At 47.9% G+C, this 27726-nt stretch overlaps 1 protein-coding gene across 3 annotated transcripts in view; it reads right to left on the minus strand.

Moving 5' to 3' along the window:
- The window catches only part of CFAP44 (cilia and flagella associated protein 44), a 748689-nt gene that overhangs the window by 470336 nt on the left and 250627 nt on the right, over window positions 1–27726 (minus strand). The window lies entirely within an intron of this gene.

Consider the following 27726-nt stretch of genomic DNA (forward strand, 5'->3'; position numbering starts at 1 on the left):
ATGAGAATTTCTGCTAATAATTTGTGAAGTAAATTTGATGACTATTCACAGTTAAAGAATGTAGTATATTTATTTTTGTTAAAACTGTTTACAAATCAGTGTTGTTCAATTTTTTAACCACATATAGCAACAGTGCACCGAGGTTAAGTGTGTCCCACACTTAAGATAGGTCCCAGACACCTGCCACTGCAAGTTCAGCTAATCCAAGACTTCACAGATCTGAATGAGGCTGGACCTGAGAATCAGGTAAGGCATTACACAGAATTCACACAAAAAAAGTTTAAGTGGTGTTATACTTCGGTGATGAAGTCACACGAGGCCTACAGTTAAACAAATGGGGAAAAAACACTGAAAATTGATAGCTTTAGTTCAGTGAACTAACAACTCGTGACCCCAACATGCACTGAGTATGACCTCATATTAAATCACTCATGACATGTTGAGGACACCACTGATGATAGCCCAAATGATATCATTGATGACTACCGATGACATCATCCAAGCTACTGCTACTCAAATTACTCCATAAAACCTCTAAACTGTTACATCATTGTAAAATACACATTTGGTAGTAGAGGGTCTACAATCGTATCCGGCATAGATTGACTTTATATACATGTGTGCTTGTACGGAACAGAAACAGCATAGTCCTGGAGACACGTTGGGTTCAGTATGGTCAAAGTACAGGAAGCCCACTTTAGCCACCAATGATTTTTTTTTTTAGTGCAAGCACGACTTCATGTAAACAAGGTAGGAACCGAACACAACTAGTGTCAGTTGCAGGCAAAAGTTTCAAAAAGATTGTGGGTTAAATCCCAGGTCGGTCACCAAAAATGTGAGGGAAAAGCTCAAACTTCTGCTAATCACCTATGGATGTCTGGGTATGTGTCCATGTTAAATAGTTGTCACACAGAGCTACAGACAATTCCTATATAAACTGGAGGTTTATAAGGTGCAGATATTTATCTCCAGACGTTCCCTGAATATGTTGAGACATTATACATTGTTTAGGAATGTATAATAAATGGTGACACACTGTTCGACCGCTCAAGTCACAGTATGATTGCAAGCGTTGCACGCCAGTCTGCTCATTCCAAGACTGTGTGTAGTGTACTGATACAAACTACAGAGGGTTATCTATCGGGAATGGCTGCTCATGTGTTATCAGTGGCTAAAGCATAGATGAGAAGCTGTTGACTTAAAATTGTGGGTCAGATAAGGTGTTTAACAAGCACATTCCATTAAGGTAAATAAAGAACAAATACTTTTGGAGGGTATTGAAGGCTTAATGAGTGGCTGATAGCATTAATATCTACACAGTCATTTAGTTTCTTAGGCAGCTGAACACCTGTAAAAAATGAGGGTGACATCTAGTAAACGTGGGTGGTTTGACAGATAGACTTCATGTCCTGAACGCAGCGAAAGGTTACCATTTTGCACTTGTGTAGTGATAGAAAATTGGGACTAGGTGTAGCTTGTAGAATCCTTTTGAGTCCAAAAAATGTAAGGCACACTGCCACATCCATTAGTGATGTCATTAATTATATCATTTGAGATGTCATCAATTATGTCATTTAACAAGTCATGAGTAATATAATATGTGAGGTCATAAGCAGTACATGGCGCAAGTTATAGTTAGCTCAGTAAACTATAACTAGGGTATTTCACTGTATTTTTTTGTTTTTAAGTGGTCGTTTTTATCTTATTTGAACATCTAATTAAAACATGATTTTAACCTTTGTTTTTCCATGAATTTCAGTTTTTTTAATGCAAGATCCTATTATCATGCCTAACAATAATATCACTTCAAAGTAAAAATGTTAATGTGAATCACCGTTTTTTTGTTTTAATCATGTTCAGCCAATTTCCCCACTGAGGCCATCCATTGACAATGTGCAGCGGAGAATTGGTCGCACCTAGACACCCAACAGACAAAATTAAGATGGAGAACTCTGGGACTGATTAACATCTCTGCAGATGGGCAGACAGGTCATGGAAGACCTCTATTGATCAGAAGGAAAGATCTCCCGCCGGAGAAGGTGGTTCCCCACTAAAACATCTTTAACAATCCAAGCAAGAGGACTTAATTTCTCATCTGCACAGTAAGTGACAACACTGGATTTCCTATCATCCATCTGTACAAGAATTGGCATCACTGGTTTCCCGCCCACAGTACCCAGCGCACCTCCCTCCTTCCAGTACCAACTTAATAGAGGCTGTAGTGCAGCTGAGCCAAAGGAAACCCATCTCTGCCCACCAACACCTTGACTGCAACCAGAGCCAGGAACCCTATTTCTCCTCCTACCCAACGATACCCTGCTGCATTCCTCCATGCTCTTAACCCCGCCCACCACTTACTGCACTGCTGCCACATCACACGATACAACACGGAAGCAGCGTTCACATTCACTGCCTGGAAGTTCTCATACTCTCACTCACATCCTAAACCCACCACTGGCGCGCCAACAGCACATAGGATCCCACTCAACACTCACACAAGTCAGCCACCTCTCCCAAGCATGCACCTCAACTCCCACTTGCTCACCACACACACCATGGAGATATGGGACCTACTCTAAGACTATGCTCCGAACCTGCTCTTTTTCTAAGAAACATGGCTATAGCCAACCTTGGCCCTGGACATCGCTACGTCCCTCTCTGATGGCTAGAAGATCATTAGGTAAGACCCTCAGAATAAGCCCGGAGTCTCCATCATATTCAAAGATACCATCAGATGCACTACCTACACGGACACCCTCACCAGCTACACGAACACCTCGCTTTCAAGATACGCATCACAGCCAACTTGTCCTGGAGTGGAACACTCATATACAGAGCACCAGGACCCCGCATTAAATTTTTCAGCCACATCATAAGCTTCATCGCACACCTCATCAGCAATGCCAGCACCTCGATAATACTCGGAGACCTTAACTTTCACCTAAAAGACCATACCGACCCGAACTCTATGACCCTTCTAGAAAACCATGGAAGCCTTGGCCTCAAGCATACTGCACCATCTTAGACCTAACACCACCAGAACCGCCCTAACAGGTGGAAAAGCATCTCAGAGGAGGAGTGGGCTTCCGCCCTTTCCGAGCACCGACCGGAGCACACCAGGGACTTGCTGCAAGCCATCAAAAACCTCCACAGCTGCACCTCACATATTATATTACTCATGACTTGTTAAATGACATAATTGATGACATCTCAATGATTGATGACATACAACAACACTCTGGCTCCCCTCAATCGCAACACAACAGCAAGAGCCCGACCACACGCCAGCTGGTATGCAGAGGAACTCCGGCTGAGGAAACGCCACTGCAAGTAAATTGAGCGCAAATGGAGAACAAGTCGAGTCCCAGAAGAAAACAGTACTTGACGCTACTAGAAGCAGATTCAGAATACAAAGTGCACAGCTCTTGCAGATTGTATCAATGCCAGCACTAAAAGCAGCAAAGAAATCCTCACCATCATCTAAGATTTCTCAGGGCCTCTTGTCGCCTCCAGCAACATCACCCCTTTACTAGACCTTTGCAACAAGCTCTCGGAATTGATTGTAAGACAATCACCCCCATTTACAGAATCTTTGACCCTCAACCAGATCTTGTCACCGTCACAGCTCAACCACCCATCATGATAGATGAAAGAACTCTGACATCATGGCCTGCCAGCACCACTGTCGAAATCGCTGCTACAGTGAAGACCAACCACGCCTTCACAAAAAGACTCCTACTGATCATCGAAGCACTAACATCCATCCTCAATATCTCTATCAATTCAGTCACATTCCCAGACACCTGGAAACATGCACTGTCATGCCCCTGCAGAAGAAACCATCTGCTGGCCCAGCCACGCTTTCCAACTACAGACCCATCTCCCTCCCAACATAGTTGCAAAGGCCATGGAGAAACACCTCACCAACCACCTTGCCAACCACCAGCTCCTCACGCCATTCTGTCTTGATTCTGGTCCAACCACAGTACAGAACCCACACTCATTGCCACCACAGGTGACATCCGCATGATCCTTGACAGAGGAGGAGACAAGGCAGCCCTCATTATCCTGGACCTCTCTACAGCATTTGACACGGTCTCAACTGCCCATTCTAATCAGACACCTGCATGAGATTGACAACCAAGGACCCGCGCTGAACTGGATCTGCTCATTCTTAACAAACAGAACACAAGCTGTCAGTCTGTCACCTTACTGTTCAGATGCCATCAAACTCATCTGCCGAGTGGCTCAAGGCATATCACTCAGCCACAACCTTTCCAATGCAAACATGATCCCTCTGGCCAATATCATCTCCGCATATAATATAATATCAATATAATTTCCTATGCAGACAACATACAAATCAGACTCTCCCTCTCGGACAAGACCCACAACACAAGAAACAGGTTCATAGCTTAGCTTGCATGACTGAAGTCTCAAGCTCAACACCGATATGACAGAAGTGGTTCTCTTCAGAAAGAACACCTCACCATCAGATCCCGACTGATGGCCGACTGAACTCAGACCCACAACTAAACCCAGAACCCAAGGCAGAAACCTGAAATAATCATTGACAGCAAACTGGACATGACCGCACAACTCAACAGCCTCACTGCACCCTGCTTTCAGACCCTGAAGATGCTGCGGAAGATCCATAAATGACCCCCAAGCAACACTAGAAAAACTGTCCCTCACGCTCTAGTCAATAGCTAGTTGGACTATGGGAACACCCTATATGCCAGGATCATCTAGAAACTTACTAGAAGGCTCAAACCATCCAGAACGAGGCAGCCAAACTCATCCCTCAACTTCCCACACAGAACCCATATCAGATCACACCTCAGGGAACTACACTGGCTCCTGATACACAAATGCGCTCAGTTGAAACTCAAATTAGTTCAGTTCACATTTAGTTCACTTCAAATTAGTGCCAATCTAGGTCTCCTACTCGCACATATTCCACACATACACTGACCCAGATGAAGGGGACAGGCATTCTCTGACCTCGGTCCTAAAGCATAGACATGCCTCCCAAATAACATCACAGCCTCCTCCTCTCCTAGATTTCCACAAGATGCTATAGGACAGGCTTTTCAATTAACCTACCTACTATAAGCAGGGCTAGGCACACACGCACACCTGTGCAGCGCCAGGATACCCTTGTGGGTCATAGTGTGTTTTACAAATATACATAATATACCACGCTGTTCGACCTGTAATAGGGCGGAAGTGAAAATTGAAGACACTCATTTTCAAAGAAATACCTCCCTGTGGAAACTTACACATTTGTCTAGACACTTGGCGCTGCACTATATTTGGGGCCAGCTTTGTCCCTCCTATGCCACCGCTGGTTAGAGGTAAGCTTTGATAGCGTGAACCCGGTTTCCATGGAGGGTCAAGGACAATAAGGGAGTCTTGAGTACTCACTGCGATCCTAGCAGTCACTATCCTGGGCAGGGCAGACAAAAACGAATGTTGCTAGCTGCTCGTGAATACGGAGAAGAGGCCAGACGTAACATTCGCTGGGAGTGGAGGACAGCCTGTACCCCAGTTTCACCTGATAGATCAGTCAGGACTCTCTGAGGCAATGTAATAGACATAGGTACAACAACACAATGCAGAAAATTGTAGTCACAGATAACAGAAGTGCCTCGTACACGTTCGGTGCAGATGCAGGCACTCGAATGCACTCTGGATTCCACTGACTCATGTAAAGTTACTGAAGGAAACTATCAGCAGTCTAGTCTGCCCATTCCATGGTCATGTGACTACTTACTCACAGACTTCGTGTAGCACTCACTTCAACACTTGCGACACATGAATTTGCTGGAGATTTCAAAAGCTCACACGGGTACATCTGTAGAACATGGTTATATGTTCTATGGTATCAACATTAATGTCACTTCAGATTAGTGACAATCTAGGACCATACGTATACACAAGGTAAACATTTACAACAGTTTGTTCTTCAAGTCCCCACCATACACCAGAGAAATGTGCTGTTTTCATAGGTTTCTATGTATGTTCCAAACTAGACATACTCCTGTGAATGGTCAGACCAGTGTAAGGATAATGTGTAGGATTTATAGGTTTCCATGCATATGCCCAGTTCACCCAGCTTATACCTGTGAATGGTCAGAGCAGCGTGAGGATAATCTGCAAGATTCCATGCATATGCCCATTTCCTCCAGTTGTACACCTGTGAATGGTCCGAGTAGCGTTACTGAATCACAGGGGGATGGATGTGATTGTAGCTATATGACAGTCACAGGGGAGTTGATAGTAGCCACCTGACAATTACCTGGGGGGTGTTGTTTGTCGCATTCTCTCAGTCACAGGGGTGGATTGTAACAATCTGTAATGCATTGCAATATTTATATAATGCTTACTACCCCTATGTGGGGTGTTGGAGCACTTGCCTGCATGGGTAGGACGCTGCCCCGTGTAGAGTGTGGCTGGAAGAGTGAGGGAGAAGAGCGCAGTCTATCGATTCCCATAAGCTAGCACCTTCAGACAGCTCTGCAGGTCCCTCTGTAGTATTTCTTATGATTCAAAGACTACTTAGCTGGTTTATGCACTGGGTTGTCCATTTTTTGAGATACTTTGTTTACAGTGTGTGATCCTGAGCAGGCCTAGGTTCAAGGGCGACATAGTGGCGAGATTTCCTGGGACGGACTTTGTTAATACCATCCTATATCTGAATGTCACTCTGAGATGTCAAGAAGCCATACTATGTACTTCGTTGGGACCTGCAGTGGTGAACTAGATTCGAGTTCTATGAATGGCCAGCGACATGTGGCAGATCTTTATGGTTGGCTGGTACAACACTGGTGACGGATAAAACTAGCAGCAGATCTGTCTTACATGAGTGTGACAGTGTCAAGCAATATAAGGGAATTATTATACAGCTTGTATGAACTACAACTCGAATACCCAAACGCCGTGTACTATGGTATTACTGTGGCTCACTGGGTTATATATAGGGGTGGGCAGAACCTGCTGAGTTTCACTCTGCGGAAATCAGCGGAGTTACAGAAATACTCTGCGTGATTCCATGGAATTCTACCATTGGGTGAAAAATATGCAGCTCACGCTGTTCGCACTGCAATTTAGCGTTGGCAGCACAAGCGGTGATGAGAATTAGAGCCAACAGCACCATGCGTTGTGCAAGACCACGCAGGCTGTTCAAGGGGATTTTGCTGCCGCAGCAAATCATTTCAAACTGCAGCTCTCTAACCGCGACCGTTTGGGAACACCAGTTACTGCCTGCATTAGAAAATCACGCTAAAGGGCGCTAAATCTTGCTCGCATATTCTGAAGCCTCGTAGGAGAAAAGTTCCACTGCTCGCCGATTGACAGAGTTTGGCCAGAATGCATGATTTTTTAAATAATAATGAGGAGTGGCCAAAATTCAGCCAATTCCGCAAATAACCCCGAATTATATGCTGTATTGTACTGTAATTGCATTTATGTAACGCTTACTAACCTGGAAGAATGGTTGAAGCACTTTACACTGGGTAGCACGCTGCTCCGGGACCCATGGATAGGGTTTTTCCAGTAGTTATAGTTGGTTATTGTGATTAGTTGTGTACTGTTAAATAAACCATTCCTTGCATCTTCTCCAGTTTCTATGCAGTAAATTAAATAAATAGGAGTTAAGTGTAATTCAAGAAAATGGTTGACAGTCACAGGCAGAGTGGAGGGTAATACAGTATTCTGACACTTTCTGGCATCAGTTGGCCTGATATACTGACGAATGGGGCCATACCAATTTGCTTGGCTCATCAAAGGTCAACAGCAGCCAGTACAAACAGTGGCCATAATTCACTTCTACCTTCCCCAAGCAGGAAAGACAGGAGGCCAACATACCTGATGGGGGTCTTCAGAATCTGTCTGACACCAATCCTATAGTGTAAGCTGTCCGAACGCGCAGATCCTGTATAGGTTTTATAGGAACGACACAACTCCTCCTGGCCTGACATGTCCCCCCTCCTTGCACTGACGACAGTTCGTGGTGACATGTGGTGTATGCAAACTTGCTCTTGTGCAAGTTATCCCATAACCTCAGTTTACAAACAGCGGGCGATTAGGTCCAGCAGGACGAAGTGGGCACTTTCAACAGCCCTCTTCCGCAGAAAGGCTAAGACTGCCCACCCAGCAGAAACAGCACCGGCAGGGGAGCCCCCATCCTTTGATGCTGATCTTCACCCTCTAGCCCCGACCCTTGCATCAAACTCTGGCATGGGCCCAGTTTAGAGAACAGGGCTAGTTGTCAGTCAAGGTGCTGCTGGGAAGTCGCTTGACATCCACCTAATGTCAGACTATGGACAAATACAACATCGCAGCATGCCCCTCCAACGGATCTGCAGCGAGACTGATGAATAAGAAAGGCATGTCCCGCACCGCCTGGCCCTAACATGGCGGCTCAGTCAGGACATCTCTGAGGTTCCCCACGAAAGTAAACCTCCCTGGACCAGCCCGAGTCTCTTGTGAGGGCTGCCTCCTGACCCACAAGACAGGGACCGTTTCCCTAACTTGCCCTATTGTTGAGGCGTGACTGACAACTGTAGAAGGCGCCTGACACGATCGAGTCCGCTCCGCCTGGCCCTTACATGGCGGCACATACAGGACATCTCGGACGGTCCCCAGGAATATAAATTTGCTCCGACCAGTCCGAGTCTCTGCAGAGGGCTCCCCCCCCCGCGCCCACAAGCCTGGGGGGGGAGGACAGATTCCCATCACCTGCCCTATTCCTGCTCTTTCTGGAAATCGTCCGACGCGACCGAGTCCTACAACGCCTACCCCTAACATGGCAGCACAGTCAGTACATCTCGGAAGGACCCCACGCATGTGAAATTCACCTGGTCCAGCCCGAGTCCAGAACGCTACCTCCCGGCCCATAACCCAGGGATCTGAGTCCCTCACCTACCCTACCCTACTGCGGCGAGACAGCGGAATGTGGAAAGTGGACGCTGCGATTGAGTCCAGTACCGCCTGGCCCCAACATGGCGGCTCAGTCAGAACATCTGGGAGGGTCCCCACGAAGGTGAGTTTTTGCCGGGACCAGCCCGAAACTCTCCAGTGGGCTACCTCCCGGTTAACAAGCTAGGGGACCGATTTCCTCACCTTCCCCATTGCAGGTCCGAATCTCCTTTCTCCTTTGCACCCTCTCTCCACGCCTCCTGGTGCTCCAGCAGCGGCTACACCAGGGGTAGCACAAACATCACATCCAGCCAACTGACGAAGCGCTAGGAGGTCACCGGTGGAATTCGCCCTGGCATTTACTCCTTCTCCACCTTCAACCGGAGCACCTGCTTGGAGTCCCCTACCCCGCCTGAAATATAATGACGGACCTCATACCACCACATTGGAATTCTTCTGTCATCCTGCTTCGGGGGCAGCCAAATATGATCGTAGGCGGGCTGGCATCCCCCCGGGCTTCAACCGGGACGCTTCCTCGCTCCTATGCCCTCTGCTCAAGAAGGCACTGCTCAACCCGGAGCCCATGCCCAATTCACCTCACCCGGCCTGGTTTTTATAATGGCGGGTGTCCCCCAAAAATGTTGTCCCTGGACCAGTCCGAAGTGAATGCGGGTAGGAGCAGCGCCCTGACTCGATCCCGGACTCTCTCTCCCCCATCTGGTCTCCTTTCTGGTAAGGTCTAACTTTTCTTAACTGGAGACCCTACCCTGATCTCCCCGTCCCGCCTGACCTTAAATTGGCAGAAACGCATTGAAGACTACCTGATAATTCACTCGGTCCCAAATGACCAAGAGGGGAACTCTGTTCATTAGCTCCTGAGAGTTCCGCCCCAGACCCACCCTACTTGCTGTTCGCAGAGTCTTCCCTACTAGTTGCCATTAGAGTAAGTCAATCCCCCTCCCTGCGTCTAGTCCCCCCCGCCTGAATCAGTCTCGTCTAGTTCTTCAACCTCTGTGCCTTCCTTTCCTCTACGGAGAACCCCTCCCCGTGCAGACTCATCTCCTCCCGCCCTCACTCCACACTTACCGACACGCCGGTCTCCCCCCAATCCCATCGAGAAGCTCCTCCGCCTTATTCTCTAGGTCAGGACCACTACCCCCCCCCCCCCCCCCCAAATCATCATCACCCACACGGACACCTAACCACAATGCCCCCAATAATGTCATCCTCCCCCAATCCCCTCATCTCACCCTACAATAGGAGACATGGCCCGTCTCTCCCCTCTAACCTCGCCCCTAAATCAAAAAAATCTCTTAAACATAAACTGATCACGCAATTCCCTGAATCCCTCTTTGCCGACATATACCACTCCCCTGTGAATGGTCAAGTGAAAATGGACCTCATCTTTCACACAGCCAGACCTGGCTTTTGGATCTCCACCTTGAGAGCAAAACGCCAAATCATCAAAATCACCAACACGCCTCACAGCTCGAAACTCTCATTCTACCCCCCTAATCACCTACCACGCCATGGTACCACTTCGGTAACCATTTATTCCAACAGCACCATCTTGATCCAAGCCAACAATGACAATCTTGAAACCTTTGATCCCCTCTTCCCCTCTCTCCATTCTAACCCCATCCCCACCTCATCCCCCTTCCCCTCCCCTCCTCCCTCCCTCAACGGGACAACCAACCCCCCATGCCTTATTTCCACTCCGCATCCTCAGCACACAATCTACCCCCCTTGCCCTATTCCCCCCGCATCCTCAGTCACCCATGCCCAACCACAAACCCTCCCCTCTCCCTGCAGTTCCAATTCTCCACCCGCCTCCACAGCCTCTGACACGTCACCTCAATCCCTATCCACCCCCTGCAACTCCAAGGACTCAGCCACGCTCCCCAACTCTGATCCTCCATCGACTCCTCCTGACGTTCACAATACTTCCCCCGAGGACCCAAACCCCCAGCCTCGACTCTTCCTCAAGACCAAAAGCTCACCATTCCAGGCTCCCCCACACCCTACACTCCCTAACAGGACCCTGCCTACCCCAGTCGATTGTAATACGTCCTCCTTGGCTGCCTTCACCCAGTCTCTAACCGTCTCACACCCCAAAAGACCACCTCACCCTAACCCTCCACACCATACAACCCACTCTAGCCCCTCATCCAGCGACATAATAAACTACAAAAGTCAACACTCCCCCCCACGTGACAACTAGCCGCACTGTTCCCATCCAGAAGCAATCCCCTCCCTCGCAGTATATGACGGTTTGTCGGCTTGACCGTATCGAAAATCAAATCGCCTTCATAATACAGGGACTGAATCTCATCCTCTCCAACCTCTCGACACTCCATAATCCTCCCCTTAACCACCTCCCCTCGCCCACTGTTCTTCATCCCTCTCGACCCACCCACACAACTCGCCCACCCAATGACCTCTCACCCTGTCCCCCCCACCAGTCCTCGAGACCTAGCAAAATAAGCAAAGCCATGTCCCCAGAGGAAGCGCTCGAGCTGGCCTCCTCATACACCACCTCTAGTCCCGAACAATCTACTACCCAAGTAATCGCCCGATCCAGAATCAATCAATTCCCCCTTTTCCCCCCAGACCAACTCTCGTACACCCCATCCCTAGCAACGATCACTCTACAATACAGGTAATCACTGGCTTCAGAAACGACCAAATCCTCCCGAAACCCCCCAGACCACCATACTCTCTCATCATCATCCCCATCAAACTAAATATAGGAAGACCCAACACGAACTGTATGCTCATTAATTTCAGAGCTGCCTTGAAACATGCCACAGAGCTGGTTGAAACGATCCTCAGCCATAACATAGACTTAGCCTTCATCACTGAAACCTGGCTAAAAGACTGCTCGACCCCCATTCTGGACTTACTTGTACCCCCAGGTTACTCTATCATAAACAAGGATAGGAAGGACCAAATTGGCAGTGGCGTGGCTATTATCCATAAAAACAACTTATTGATTTCGGAAATAGAGTCCTTTAAATACAACTCCTTTGAATGTCTATCCACCAACATTAGTACCGCCAAAAACACGGTACTTCACTGTAACCTCCTGTATCATCCACCAGGCAACACTACCTCCTTCACAGAGCACCTATCAGACCTGATAGCTCACTGCTCCCTCAGTAGCACCAACAATTAAGCTTAGGTGACCTTAATCTACACTGGCAGGATGATAACAGTGCTCCATTACAAATACAAAATGACCTACTTCATTCCAACAAGCTAACCCAACACTGCTCAGAAGAAACTCATAACAAAGGTGCAATCTTGGACGCCATCATCGCCCAACAGGACGCAGTCACTAATGGCCACATCCTTCCAGTTAACTGATCCGATCAAGACCTAATTCTTTTCCAACTAGCGCACCCGTTCGCTCACCAGCCCCCCATTAGAGACCTCCCCAAGTGGTCCAGGAATCTATCGCGGATCAGCACCGCTGATCTAGAAGAAAAAGTCTCCTCCCTCCTTCCCATCTCCCCGGACGGCCTCTCTACCGCTGAACTCACAGCACATTACAACACAACAATGTCCTCCATCTTAGATCAACTCGCTCCTATGAAATTTTAAAAAAAACAGGAACATCCCTTCAAGAACATGGTTTAACAAGGACATTAACGATGAAAGAAGAAAACTCAGAGCCTCAGATCGGCTCTGGAGAAAGAACCCCTCCTCCACCCACTGTGAAAAGCTCAAATCAGCAAGAAGAGAGTACAAAAACAACATCACTAAGGAAAAAACCAACTTCTTTTGCAATGCGCTCGACAAGGCAAAAAACAGACCAAGAGAACTATTTGACATCATTAAAAAGCAAACCTCCAAACCGTTGAATTCCCTCATCCACCCCTCTAAAGCCTTATGCGACAACTTCATCAACTTTTTCAATGACAAAATCGACAAGATCGAACTTTCCCTTGACATTAACCCACTTCCTCCAGGCAACAACCTTATAACTATCGAATCCTCCTCCAGTAGGCTCCCCGCACGTACCTGGTCTGCCTTCGATCCCGTCTCGGAAACTGAGATTCCTAACCTAATCGCCTCATCGAAGCCCTCATCCCACAATTTGGACCCTCTACCTTCCCAATTGGTCAAAGATCTGAAATTCGCCCTCGCTCCTATCTGGTGCGAAATCATAAACAGTTCCTTAAAAAACGGTACCATACCCGAATGCCTCAAGATCGGACAAGTTACCCCTCTCCTGAAAAAAACGGGACTTGACTCAAAAGACTTGAACAACTTCAGACCGGTCTCCAATCTTCCCTTCTTGGCCAAAATTCTGGAAAAATGCGTGCTCCACCAACTGAATAAACAGATTCACACCATCAACCTGCTAGATCGAAATCAACCAGGTGTCAGAAAAGCCTATAGCACCGAAACTGCAATCCTTAACATTGTCGACGACATCAGTCACTCCCTTGACTCAGACCACTGCTGTCTACTCATCCTCCTTGATCTGTCAGCAGCATTCGACACAGTGGATCATAATCGTCTCATCCAGGCCCTCAAGGAGAGAGTTGGGGCAGATAAACAGGTTCTACAATGGTTCTCCTCCTTCTTCCAGAATCGCTCCCAGAGAGTCAAAATCAAGTCATACACCTCCGACCTTCTCCCCGTGAACAGAGGCGCCCCCCAAGGCTCTGTTCTCTCCCCGCAACTATTCAATATCTACAGGTTACCCCTCGCTTCCGTTCTGAATAAAGCCAACATCCCCTTCCACTTATACGCAGATGATACCCGGATTTACCTGGAATCCTCCTCCATCAATGACATCCTAAGGCTCAATAATACTCTCAAAGAAGTCCAAGAATGGCTATCCTCAAACCACCTGAAACTCAATCAAGGTAAAACAGAAATCCTACTGATCTCCAACAAGGAAGAAAACCCGCAAGTCTCCGAGTGGCTAAATGCTATTGACACTCTCAACGTGATGCCCACTCTGACTAACTCTGTAAAATCACTAGGAATCAACCTAGACCACAAATTATCTATAGCCAACCACATTAAAAACTCTGCCAAGAGTGCCTTCTTCAATCTGAAACTACTCAACAAAGTCAAACCCTACATTCCACCCGCGGATCTCAAACAAGCCACCCAATCTCTTGTGTTATCCAGACTGGACTACGGGAACGCGACCCTCTCCGGTACCCCCCTCTCCCACCTAGCTCCTCTAAAAACCACCTTCAATGCAGCAGCCAGAATGGTCTCAGGAGTAAAATAAATTGACCACATTTCTCCCACACTCAGAAATCTAAAATGGCTCCCAGTGGAAATGCGGGCCAGCTTCAGGACAGCCTGCCTGACTCACAAAGCCTTGCACACAGGGAAACCAGAATACCTAGCCTCAAAACTCAAAAAAGCTGGTCAAGCAAGAACACTCAAAAGCTCAAACTCCCTCCTGCACATCCTCCTAAGAACTCGGAAACAGAAAACGGCAAACCGATCCTTTGCTGGGAATGCTCCAAAAATCTGGAACGCCATCCCGGTTGACATCAGAACTATTTCCTCCTTTCTAAAGTTTAAACGTCAACTAAAAGACCTCTACCTCAAACGTGCCTTCCCGAATCCAAATACGTAACCTTCTAAACCGAACTTTCGTTGCCTCCAGATCGCACGTACCTGCAACCTCCCCCGCCCTCCCCCTCCCTCCCCATTTCTTGGGGTCGGCATCGCTACGGATATGACTTTGTCTTCACTGCCTCTGGGTCAGTTTGTCCTCACTGCCTATGGGCCAGTTGAATCTGTTATTTGTATGCATACTCTATCTGTGGTACTGCGGTACTCTTGCTCTGTGCACTTTCGATTCGTTATATGACTTATACATGTGGATGTGGTGTTCGCTTAGCCTTCTGTGTATTGTATTTGCTATTTTGACTTACTCATATCTGGTTGTGAAGCGCTCCGATGCCCTCTGGTCTGGCCAGCGCTATAGAAAACTCCAAAAATAATAAATAATAAAGCAACACACAGGGTCCCCATGACAAGGGAGGAAATATCCTTAGTCTAATGAAGGCCATCCCAGAGCCCAGCCATTTGAAATGTAAAGATAGAATTTCAATTGAATTCCTAACACCTAGGGGTGTGCCAATCTCTGAGCCCACATTGGTGACATTTGACTTCCTGGGCAACACTCAGACAATCCTGTTAAAAGAGGAAGTGTTTAACTCCTGGGGCATACAGCATCTGTAAAAAAAAAAGCAGGTTACCCTGTGGTTCTCGCAAAACAACAGCCTGCGCCAGCTGCGTCTAAGCAAGAGCCATACCCCATCCTAAAAAAATGCACAGGCCGCACTTCTTCAGTTCCCAGAGACCAGCAGTTGGGGGCATGTACCCCCTCAAGGGCTGAGTGGAGCTGGCTGCCATCATTCTTATTCAGTAGGTGCTCAGTCTGAATTAAGGAAAGTGCCCAATCCAGTGCCCATGATCCATTTCTCCTGGCTCTATGCTCCTGGAGTATCCATCGCCTAGCCCAGAAACAGCGGTTTACTGATCTCCCGGATTGCTGGAGTGAATTTGAAATAGTAGCCCTATAAGAAACCAGGTGCATCATAGATCATCCTATCACTGGTTTTCTAGAGTTACGCAAATGTGCCTCCATAGTGCATAAAAACAGTAGGCTTTAAGGAAGCCTTTCACTGTACATCTCCTCAAAACTTCAGGTCTTGATCGAACCCATAGACATCCAGGAGAATTGGCTTCAAGCAGTCAAACTGCAAAACTGGAGACATATGGGGAGTTGTATTGCTTTCACAAAAAACATTACTTACTACACAAATATTTTATGTAGGTGTGATGACTCAATCATACTTTGAAATAGGCCATAAATTATATAACACCGACAAACAAATTAAGAATCTCATGGTATATTAGGAATCATATTTCATTTTTTTGCATTTGTCTCCAGTCCTTGTTCTTTCTATGTTCATGTCTTTTAACAGTTCTGTGTTATTATGTAATTTATTGTGATTTATTATCCTTTCCAGCACTTTAAGATTTATGATTATTAATTAAAAGGTAAAGAAGTATGATCATTTTTTGGACAAAACATGACAATTTCCAATGATCAAAGTCTCATTCCAAATCCTCAAGATCTTTGTATGGAAGATGAACTCGCCCACCATGATAACTGAAGGTCTATGCAGTTTATTTATGCTGTGACTCTGTACGGACAGAGTACCAGGTAAGTGCTGTGCACTCTCTTCCAGGTAGTCTTTTGGGGGGCGTTTTTCTGTTCTACTTTCTGATAAATGTTTTAGGAATATGAGTATTTTTAAATTAGGGGCAACTCCGAATGTAACTTTTTTTACAGTTGTTTCCTTCTTCTTTCCCTGTTAGTCTTTTGGTCGTGGTGAGGTACCCAAGCGGCCATTTTGCTTGTGTCACTCTGGGGAAGCATGTCTGAGCGGTCTAGTCGCTGAGCGCTCTTCTGTGCTGACACGCTCTATTTAAGAGTGGGCAGACTGTGGACGCGCACAGTTGGCACACCAATGGCAAACCCGTCTGCTCCGGCTGGGACCCTGGACCCCCATCTACAGACAGACACTGTTAATTGAGGGAGCAACTGTTCCTCGCACTTCCCACCATCGCGTCTAGAAGTAATGGTAATCCTGATTGGATTGGGGGTGCCGCTCGCTGAGAGAGTTTCCAGAGCTCCAGCTTCACCCTTCGCAACTGGAGTAGCTTTGACGTCCCTGCATTTCTCCTGCCAACAGCGTGAGAGAGGAATCAACTGTGTGGCCGCAGCGGAGGTGAGAGGCGCCGGCCGCGGGACTGCGAGGACCAGCATACACCAACTACAGCTGGGTCCTCTTCCCGCGTGAGCCGCGCCCCCTCCCAGTGCCACGCCCCCACCTGAGCATTCAAAATCTCTCGCGGCCCCCGCTCGCTGAGAGAGTTTCCAGAGTTCCAGCTTCACCCTTCGCTACTGGAGTAGCTTTGACGTCCCTGCATTTGTCCTGCCAACAGCGTGAGGGAGGAATCAACTGTGTGGCCGCAGCGGAGGTGAGAGGCGCCGGCTGCGGGACTGCGAGGACCAGCATACACCAACTACAGCTGGGTCCTCTTCCCGCGTGAGCCGCGCCCCCTCCCAGTGCCACGCCCCCACCTGAGCGTTCAAAACCTCTTGCGGCCCCCGCTTCGTGGGTGCCGCTCGCTGAGAGAGTTTCCAGAGTTCCAGCTTCACCCTTCGCTACTGGAGTAGCTTTGACGTCCCTGCATTTGTCCTGCCAACAGCGTGAGGGAGGAATCAACTGTGTGGCCGCAGCGGAGGTGAGAGGCGCCGGCCTATATATCAATTTATTTCCCGGGTTAACGAGACAATTGATCAAAGTATTATTCTACTGGAAAAAAGAGTATCCTTGGACCTTATGAACGCTAAACGCTCGTCTTTGGGCCTTCTAGCCACTGTAAGTTCACCTGCCCAGCAATCTTTAATTAATTGCTCCCTTCCTTTACCTTCGACTGTTGTACATACGCATACAGTCCCAAGCGCGGTTGATCTATCAGTAACTCAATCGGATTCTGACCTATTATTAGCTGATCTAGAGGCCACTCCAGACCTAGAAGCCTGCCAATCACCTGAAAGGTCAGAATTAACTACAGATAAACATCCCCAAGAACGAAGGGGAGGAGCCATTCCGGTATTGCCAGAATTAGGTAATACAGGCTCTACTAAGATCGCCCTGAAGATCAGGAAAAAGCCTAAATCTAAAATCAGGAACCACAACCTTGTCTCACCCACCCCAAACTCTGCATCAGGCATACCATGTTGGGTCGAAAACATGATAATAGATCTGAAATCGGACCTTGAAGCTACGATAACGGCTCAAATTAAGCCTTTAATGTCCAAAATTGATAGACTGACATCATTAATCAATTCAAAATGGGCTAATAAGGCAAGTGGGAATGTGCCTATACAGGCGCTCGTGAAGACAAAAGAAGTGTCCCTGGAAAATACAACCAGCAGTAAATCTCCGAGAGATCCTCCTACCAAGGCCAAAATTTCACCAGATAGCCTAGGAACAGCAACACAACATCACACTCAAATGGGGGGAAAATCTGCTGTACCTCCCCCAACTCCTAGTGTTATCGGCCCCACCCCGGAGATGCAAAAAACTTCTGGTCCGAAAAAAGCGACCAATCAACCAGCAAAAGGTTCTAAAGGTCTGGATACTAACTTGACATCGACTTCTTCTCCAAATAAGACCCAAGAACCAAAAACAAGGCCGGCTCGCTTTAAGACAATTAACTTGCCGCCGGAAGTTTCTCCCTTTGTGGTTGTATTGATGGGTGTACCACCACTGAAGGAGGGTAGAAGAGAAACTTTCGCTGAATTGAGAAATAAGTGTGCCCAGTGGCTTCAGCTGCACAAACCACTACCCATACATATGAGTGGTGAAATACTTGCAGTTAGAAGAGGAGAGTGGGTGGGCAGGAACACCAAGACTACAGCAGGAGATATTATAACTGTCAACTTCAGGGATACAGAGGTAGTGAATTATATATGCAATACACCTAGTAGTGGACCAGCTACCCAAATTCAACCACTCCCCCTGCCCTATTTCTTACCTATGCAACCCAGACAATACTCCCCTAGATTCAGTTATCCAACTAACAGAGGATACACTCATGCTCCACAATATACTATCCAACAGTGGCAGCAACCTTGGCAAGGTCTACCACCTCCACCTGACCCCTTTATATCACAGTTTGCCCATTGGAATAGATTTTGTGCACTCGATGAGGTAGACTGACACACTCTAGATGAAACCCTCTGTCCACATATTGGTCTTAATAGGAATGCGGAGGAGGACTCCCAACTTATACCATACTTGTCATGTCCTAAATCCCCAACTACGATGGCCAGCAGTCAGATTCAGTTAACATCTTTTGCTCTAGAGAGGGAATGCTTAGAACCCCAAAGCCAAAGGGACACTACTGATACCAGTGGAGAAATCATCAAGGAGAAAATAAAAATCCTAAGCTGGAACCTTGCGGGCATCCACAGGAAACTGGGCCTGCCTGAGTGGAGTGATTTGGTTGAAGCACATAAGATCTGCATTTTCCAGGAGACCTGGAGCACTGAACCACTCCACAGGGTAGGGTTCGTAACCTACTTTGTCCCGGCCGAGAAACCCAGGCAGGGGAAGGGGCGTCCTTCGGGGGGCCTCATTACCTGGATAAGCATTTCCCTTAACTGCCGAATATCTTCTGAGCAGATAAATAACCCAGACATCCTAGGTATTTTGTTGTCCAACACCTGTAAAGGTCTATCTCTAGCCCTATATAACGTTTATGCTAGAGGTACAAAAAATGGGTGCACCTCACCTGTAATATCCGACCTGGAGGTGCAGCTTAGAGCTCAAAAGGATGTCGATTATACCCTGGTAGCAGGCGATTTTAATTGCACTTATGAGCCGCTTCCCCTGGATGGTATCCCAGACCTGGGTTAAGAAGATAGTAGATGGGGAATTCCCATACTCACCATCCCTCCGATTAAACGCTGGACTCGTAGCGCAGTGCAGCTAAATGCACTGACTCTAGAGTTTGGGCTAAGAGCCACCAACGGCCGTACATCTTCGGACCAGTTGGGAGCTCCTACTTTTAACAAAGTTGGTCATACCTCGAGGATTGACTATATTCTACTGGGATTAAAACTTTGGAGCCTGGTTGAAGATATGGTAGTTATACCGACCATGGAGAGCGACCATAATTCGCTTTCCCTATCCATCACGAACCCTTGGTCTAATGGTGCACTCTCGGCACCATCTAAGTCTATGCATAAGGTTACTGTCTCTGCTTGTGGAAGACGCCTAAAATGGAATAAAGTTGTTAGTGATGCAGCTAAACTTTCCAATATAGATGCGGTTCTTACGGCCTCTCAAACAGAGCTTGATAACATTGATTCAGCCATGCTAACGGACAGGGCAACACCTATTTTTGAAGCAGCTGTAAAGAATATAGGCGAAGCCTTTTGGGCAGAAAGCTCTAAAGAGAGGAATATGTCCCAGTACAAACCCAAAGGAATGCATGACTGGTACAACGCAGCATGTAGGAAAGCCAAAACTTGTTTAATTAAAGCCGTTAAAGGTAAATCACAACCCCTGATACAGTTAGCAAGGAAAGAGCATAAGAGAACATTAACACAAGCAAAAAGGGAGTGGGAAGAGGCCTATTGGCATACCCTCAAAGAAGCTAGCTCCAAGAAAGATTCTAAATGTTTTTGGGACACTATAAGAGCTAGAAATAGGCCAGATAGTGACTTGATAACTTGCAACATACCAAGTCAGGCTTGGGTCAAACACTTTTCAAAGCTTTATTCCCGCCAAGATGATCATCTTACTCCCACTGTTTCTAATGTTCCTGAAGGGGGGGTTGTGGCTCCATTGTCCTTCCCTCAAACTTGGGTTACCCATCCTGAAGATTTTGATTTTACACTCCAAGAAGTGGAAAATGCAACTGGCACTATCATTCCTCAAAAAGCTGCTGGCCCGGATAACATTCCTGGTGACCTATTGAGATTTGATATCTCGAAGTGGGGAAAATTGATCCATTCCCTCCTTGTTGCCATCTGTAGGGGCGCCCCTATCCCCTCATCGTGGAAAGGGGCGGAGGTGGTCCCCATTTATAAAAAAGGTACCAGAGATGATACCTCAAATTATAGGCCCATTAGCCTGTTAGATATTAGCCAAAAGGTAGTTGGCAAGGTCCTACTGGTTAGAATACTAGCTTGGATAGAAGAAAACAATATCCTTTCCGACTACCAGGCGGGCTTTAGAGTGGGCACCGGGACAATTGAACAGGCTTTTAGATTAATGATGGTGTATTGGAAAGTTGTGGTCATAGGCAAGGGCAGTCTTTATCTCGCGTTTATCGATTTAAAGACTGCCTTTGACCTTGTACCTAGGGAGACCCTATGGAATGTACTGGCTGGCATGGGGCTGCCCCACTATCTACTATCACTTCTTGTCAGGCTGCACGAAAATAGCTTTGCCCAGATTAGGTGGGGCCCAGGGGGGGAAAAAACAAGCAGTATCCCGGTCGAGAGAGGGGTCCGCCAGGGATGTGTGTTAGCTCCCACCCTTTTTTCCCTTTACATCAATGGGGTGGTTGAGCATCTCCGGGAACATCCTTCAGATGAACCATCCCTGGCTGGCGAGCGTATACCTACCCTCCTCTTCGCGGATGATACGCTTTTAATATCAAAATCCCCAATTGGTCTCCAAAGGCTTTTAAATAACTTCCAATCCTTTTGCTCTAAACGAGGTCTGGTAATCAACACAAGCAAGACAAAATACCTTGTGTTGAATTCCCCTAAAAAACCAGTCCGCCCACCTACTCTGAATGCTGAACCCCTGGAGAGGGTTGAAGTCTTTGACTATCTTGGAATCCGTCTATCACACAAAATGGAATGGACCCCACACTTGGACAAAATGCTTCTAACCCACAAGAGGATAACAGGAGCTCTTTTGAAAGAACAACGCTCCTGCATAACAAGACCAATAGCTGTTGTCCTCGAAATTTATTCGGCTAAAGGGGTCAGCTCTGCTCTTTATGTGGCAGAACTTTGGGGTTCATCCATCACTAATGATCTACCAAAATCAGAGAAGAAATTTTGTAGAGCGATTATGTCACTCCCTCAGGGCACTCCTATGGTCCCGCTGATGTTGGACCTAGGCTCTCGCCCAATTGACGAACTTGCAAGACTCCGTCCACTCTTGCTATGGGCTCGATTATGGCGAGTGGAGGAACTTGGTAAATATGCGCAAGGCCTAACAGAAATTATGTCATCATCTGGGTGGCATAAAATCAAATGGTTGAGAGACATGAAAACACTACTACTAAATTTGGGCTTAAATGAATCGTGGGTAAACAGATCCTCACCCCCGAAGTCAACCCTTAAGAAACTCTATTGGGACTGGATCCTGATGCAAAGGAATAATAGCACTACCAAGGGCAGACTTACGGAGGATTTCTTGAGGTTTAAGGACCAACCTAAACGAGAAGTGTATCTTGATGTAATTGAAAAACCCTTTGATAGGGCTTTGTATTTTAAATTTAGAGCAGGAACTCTTCCTTTGTATTCCTTTACCTCACGATGGAAATCCCTCGCACAGACTACAGAGCTTTGCCCAGTTTGCCTAGTGAAACCAGAGACAGTGGCACACTTCATGTTTGAGTGTAGAGAGTATGCCCTTCCTAGGAGGGCTTGGCTTAAGAACCCATGTCGTCAGCTGGGTACTAGGCGTCATATGGATGCAATTCGGATATTAAGGTCTGACAGTCGTGCCATCTATGCTTGTGCCTTAGCTAAATTTTTATCATGGGCTTGGTCTATCAGAGCCAAAAGGCTAAAATTAACTGTTTAATTCCCCTTTTAAAAAGTGATTGCCATACTAACTTTTTTAAAGGAAAATTTTCTTTTCTTACTAATTTCCTTTACTGGATTAAATTTCCTTTGTGAATTCATGTTTATTTTTCTTCAAAAATTTTTGATGTATCTGTGATTTATGTACTGCTTTTATGATAATTTTTATCGAAATAAAGCCTTTTTGACTTGACTTGACTTGTAATCCTGATTTCATTAATGGTATGATAAGCATGGGCAGGTACTGTCCGGTACAAACTGGGGTCCTGCGAGTCCCAGGAAGTGCTTAATGATACTATACTGGGAGTTCATATCGACCTATTCAGTGGACTGAAAGGGTTTTTTATCAAATCCAATCTGCACAAAAAGGTCGCCAAGCCGGAGATAAGTTCATGGTATAATAATTTGTGCAGAACTGCCCACAAAGATTTGGTTAGAGCCATAAAATCAAGGTCACCAGGCAGTGTTAAGCAGTGTAGAGCTAACTACAAATCAGTGCTAAGACAAGCCAAGAGAGAATGGGATGAGGACCGCTGGAAGGATTTGCTAAATGCCTGCCACGGGAGGAATATGGTTTATATCTGGCAATTACTTAAGTGGGGGAACAACCCGCAGGCCAAAACCCCAGGTAACTATGTTGAGCCCCAGCAATGGATAACCTTTTTTGAAATACAGTTTAGGGCATCACACAGCCCTTCAGAACTCGCCCTGCCAATTCTAGTTGCAAGTCCACTGGAGTTTACTGATGGTGAGGTGGAATCTGTCCTGAAAATTATCCTGAGTGGCAAAGTTTCAGGACCTGACTGCAGCCCTGCAGATCTATTTAAGCGGGATTATGAGTTATGGGTCCCATACTTAAAGTTACTAGCCAATGCCATTGCCTGTGGAGCCCCGATTCCCCCATCTTGGTCCGGAGCTGAGATTATACCGATTTATAAGAAGGGAAACCGCTCTGCTCCGGCTAACTGCAGGCCCATCAGCCTAATCGATGCCGTGCAAAAGATCGTTGCACATTTGATCCTGGGTAGGATACAGGTTTGGCTGACGGAAGAGGATATTCTGTCTCCCTTACAGGCGGGTTTTCGGTCCCATATCGGCACCCTAGATCAGGCCTTCAGATTTGTTCTGATCTTCTGGAAAGAGGTCACTTAGGTGGAGGAATGCTCTTCGCAGCATTCGTGGATCTTAAATCTGCCTTCGATCTCGTACCTAGGGTAAGGCTGTGGGAGGTTCAAGATTGGGATGCCTAAATAGCTGGTTGCCATTTTAGTAAAATTGAACAAATATACATATGCCCAGGTACGCTGGGGCAAACCAGGTGAGGTCACCGAAAAGTTTGAGGTGAACAAAGGCGTCCGACAGGGGTGTGTGCTGGCTCCCACGCTATCCTCAATTTTTAATAATGGGGTGGTCCAGTACTTTATCAACTACCCCACGGATGCGCCAAAGTTGGCCGGCATGAAAGTGCCCCTGCTCATGTTCGCGGACGACACTCCGATAATATAAAAAACTAGACAGGGACTACAATTGGCCCTGTCAAGGTTTGAGGAGTTTTGCCGCGAGCATGAGCTGGTGGTTAATGTAGGGAAAACTAAGTTTATGGGGCACCATGGGGCCAAGCCCATAAAAGCACGAGTCCTTATGGATGGCGTACCCCTGGAGCAGACGGACGTTTTCTCCTACCTAGGTGTTACTTTTAATGATAAGCCGTGCTGGAAGCCTCAAATAGCCACCTTGGCGTTAAAACATGCTCAGTTAGCTGGTGCCCTGCTTAAGGAACATAGTCTGTCCCTCACAAAACCCATTGCTCCGACAGTCAAAATTTATACATCGAAAATCTGTCCAGCAATCCTATACGGAGCCGAACTTTGGGGTTTCACTGGTCTATCCCCACTCTCCACAGCCGAGAGCTATAGTGGGCTTGCCACAATCCTCCCCTAGAATCCCAATATTGTACGATCTTGGCTGTCAAGCAGTGGAAGATGTAGCCCGCTACAGACCACTAGCATTCTGGAGACGCCTTTGGACCACCCCAGAGCTCCATCTTTACGCCAGGGCTTTGTTGGAAGTCAGGGGACTAAGTCGTTCCCACAGGATCCCATGGATCTCGGGTGTCAAATCACTGCTGACTGACATGGGGATGAGGAATCTCTGGGATCACCCCGATACTTCTGTATTCCCATCCAAAAAGGTATTTAAAGCAGCGTACTGGGAGCTGATCAAAGTTAATCGATTCTCCACCCATGTTATATCCTCATTATCAAGGGATTATCTTGACATCAAGGATGAACCTCATTTGGAGGCCTATTGGGGCCTAGTGACGAAACAACTAGATCGCAAGCTACTCCACAGTTCAGGATTGGCACCTTACCCTTGACGTGGCTTACAAGTAAGTGGGATATATCTACTGTAACAAGTGCCAGTTCTGTAAAGACAAGGTAGAAGACATAGGCCCCTTTTTATTTGTATGCCCAGTTTACCATAAACCAAGAATCACCTGGTTGAAACCTGCTTGAAAACTCTTGGGCACTAGATCAGCCATGGTAGCAAAGAAATTGTTGAAATCTGATACTTCCGACTCTGCAGTAATAGGAGTTGCTAAGTTCTTTAGCTGGGCATGGGTGTTGCGTGCCAAAAAAGGAGGGTCAAGTGAAAGTTTATGGTCCTGGCATCTGTTATTTATTACTATAGCTACACTTCATAGCTTGATTTTATATAGCATTAATAGTATTGATATTTATTGTATGTCCTAAGTCTTTTTGCAGGGTTAAATGTTTAATACAATTTTCACTGATCTTAACTATGTAAATGTTAAATTATATGGATGTATTTATTATTGGGATGGTGTAATATTTCTGAATTTATATTTTTATAATTCTGGTGTAGTGTTTATGGATGCATTATGTAATATGGCGTTTTCTATGTAACGCTGTCTTTTTATGATGAAGAATCCCAATAAAGACTTATGAACTGAACTGGCTTTAAATGGGCAGGCACTGTCCGGTACGGAGTACCAGCAGTTTTTTATTTTGAGGAGGAGAGTACCGGCACTTCTCAAGAGAAATACAACACTGTTAGACGGACCGGGAGGGTCGGCCGAGATTACGGGGAGAGGTCTCCAGGGAGAGCCGTCTCCAACGACTGTACAGGTAAGTAACTTCCCCCCCACAGACGGACACCACACAAGATTGAAGGTTAACGAGACTTTATATGCAATTCTTAGGTTACGTCGTTATGATACAAGGAGGTCTGGACTCAGGGGTCCCCTCGGTTCTGATCTCTGGTTGAGGAGAAAGGGTAGCGGGACAGTCTTAGTTACCAATGAGTTAAATAGCTCTCAATCCTCGAGCTCGGCGTGGTGGCTGATCGGGCCGTGGAGGAGCCAAGCAGGTCCCGAGATGGATGAAGGATGGTCGACGGGCCGTGGAGAAGCCAAGCAGGTCCCGATGAAGATGATGGTTACAACGGTCCGCGGCCTCGCCAGCAGATCCGGACGACGGTGAAGAATGAAGGTTACGACGGCTGTGGCAGCGCCAACAGGCAGGACGATGGTGCACAGGACAGAGCTACGGCAGCGCCAGTAGTCCGTCCAGGATGAGTTCCTCTTACGTCTCTCGACTCCAAGATACAACTGCCTTCCTGCTCTGGAGCTGCCCCAGTTATAGGGCTGGCGTGCTTTGATGTCCGGACCCTCGCACTTGGAGGTCGGGAGGTCCGGGATGAGGGAGTCCAGACACCCAGCAGGGGGGTGGAGCCAGCGCCCGGGGAGGCGAGGGGCGAGCGGCACTGGGCGGGGGGAGAGCCATCGGCACCTCTTTCTCCCATTGACTTGCCAAGTAGCCCGCTCACCTCCTGGGTGGAGGGTGGTGCCGGATTGTCTGAGGCTGGGCTAGGCCCAGGGTTGAGGTCGATCGGGGGCCAGGCGGCCTCGTGGCGAGGTGTCCAAGATGGCGGCCCGGGCTGGGTGCATGGGCCGGCAGTGGATCGGACCCACGAGGTTATCATGTTCGAGGGCAGGGGTCCCTGAGGGGACGCAGGGCGTGCAATGGTGGTGTGTGGTGCTTGCGTGACTGGGCTCGGGCCTGGTCGAGCCGGGGGAGAGCGGCCCGTCATGTGGCCTGTCCAACATGCGTCCCCCCCAGCTGAAGGCGGGGAGAGTTACCCATCCTCTTGGGGACTCTCTTCGTCGAGGCGGAAAAACCGGGACAGGCCATCGGCGTTGGCGTGGTCGGACCCAGGCCGGTGTTCGACTGTGAAGTCCATACCTTGTAAGGAGATGGACCAGCGTAGCAATTTTGGGTTTTCCCCCCGCATATGCATCAACCACTGCAGGGGTCGGTGGTCAGTCTGCACCCGAAAGTGGGTGCCAAAAAGGTAGGGCCGGAGCTTCTTGAGGGCCCATACCACAGCGAAGGCTTCCCTCTCTATGGTGCTCCAGCGTTGTTCCCGGGGTAGGAGTCTCCGGCTGATGAAGGCCACCGGTTGATCGAGGCCTTCGGTGTTCACTTGGGACAGGACCGCCCCAATGCCCTGGTCGGAGGCGTCCGTCTGGACGACGAACTCCCGGCTGTAGTCTGGGGCCTGGAGCACAGGAGCGGAACACATGGCGGCCTTTAACTGTTCGAACGCCGCTTGACACTCTGGGGTCCAGTTCACCTTCTTGGGCTGATTTTTTGACGTGAGTTCGGTGAGAGGCCCCACGATGGTACCATAGTCTTTCACGAACCTTCGGTAGTAGCCCGTGAGGCCCAGGAAGGCTCGCACCTCAGTTTGAGTGATAGGGGGTTGCCAGTTCTGGATGGCGGCAATTTTCAGCTGTAGGGGGGCCACTAGGCCGCTTCCCACCTGGTGTCCGAGGTAGGTCACCGACCCTTGTCCAATTTGGCCTTTGCTGGCCTTGATCGTGAGGCCAGCTCGCTGAAGGGCTTGCAGCACTGCTTGGAGGTGGTGGAGGTGCTCGGTCCAATGGTGGCTGTACACAGCGATGTCGTCCAGGTAGGCGGCGCTGAACTCTTCGAGCCCCGCCAGGACCTGATTGACGAGCCGTTGGAACGTCGCTGGGGCATTCTTCATGCCGAAGGGCATGACCGTAAAGTGATAGTGGCCATCGGGGGTGGAGAAGGCAGAGCGTTCTTGTGCTCGGGGTGTGAGGCCGATCTGCCAATAACCTGCCGTCAGGTCGAAGATGCTGAGGTAGCGGGCAGCGCCCATTCGGTCGACCAGTTCATCTGCCCGGGGGATGGGGTGTGCGTCCGTTCTGGTGACTTCATTCAGGCCCCGGTAGTCGACACAGAACCGGAGTTCTGGTGTGGTCCCGGGGGCGGCTGCTTTGGGGACCAGTACGACCGGGCTGGCCCATGGACTGTCTGAGGGCTCGATGACCCCGAGCGTGAGCATCTTAGCTA

Source organism: Lissotriton vulgaris, chromosome 8 (assembly GCF_964263255.1).
Source record: "Lissotriton vulgaris chromosome 8, aLisVul1.2, whole genome shotgun sequence".
Taxonomy (NCBI): domain Eukaryota; kingdom Metazoa; phylum Chordata; class Amphibia; order Caudata; family Salamandridae; genus Lissotriton; species Lissotriton vulgaris.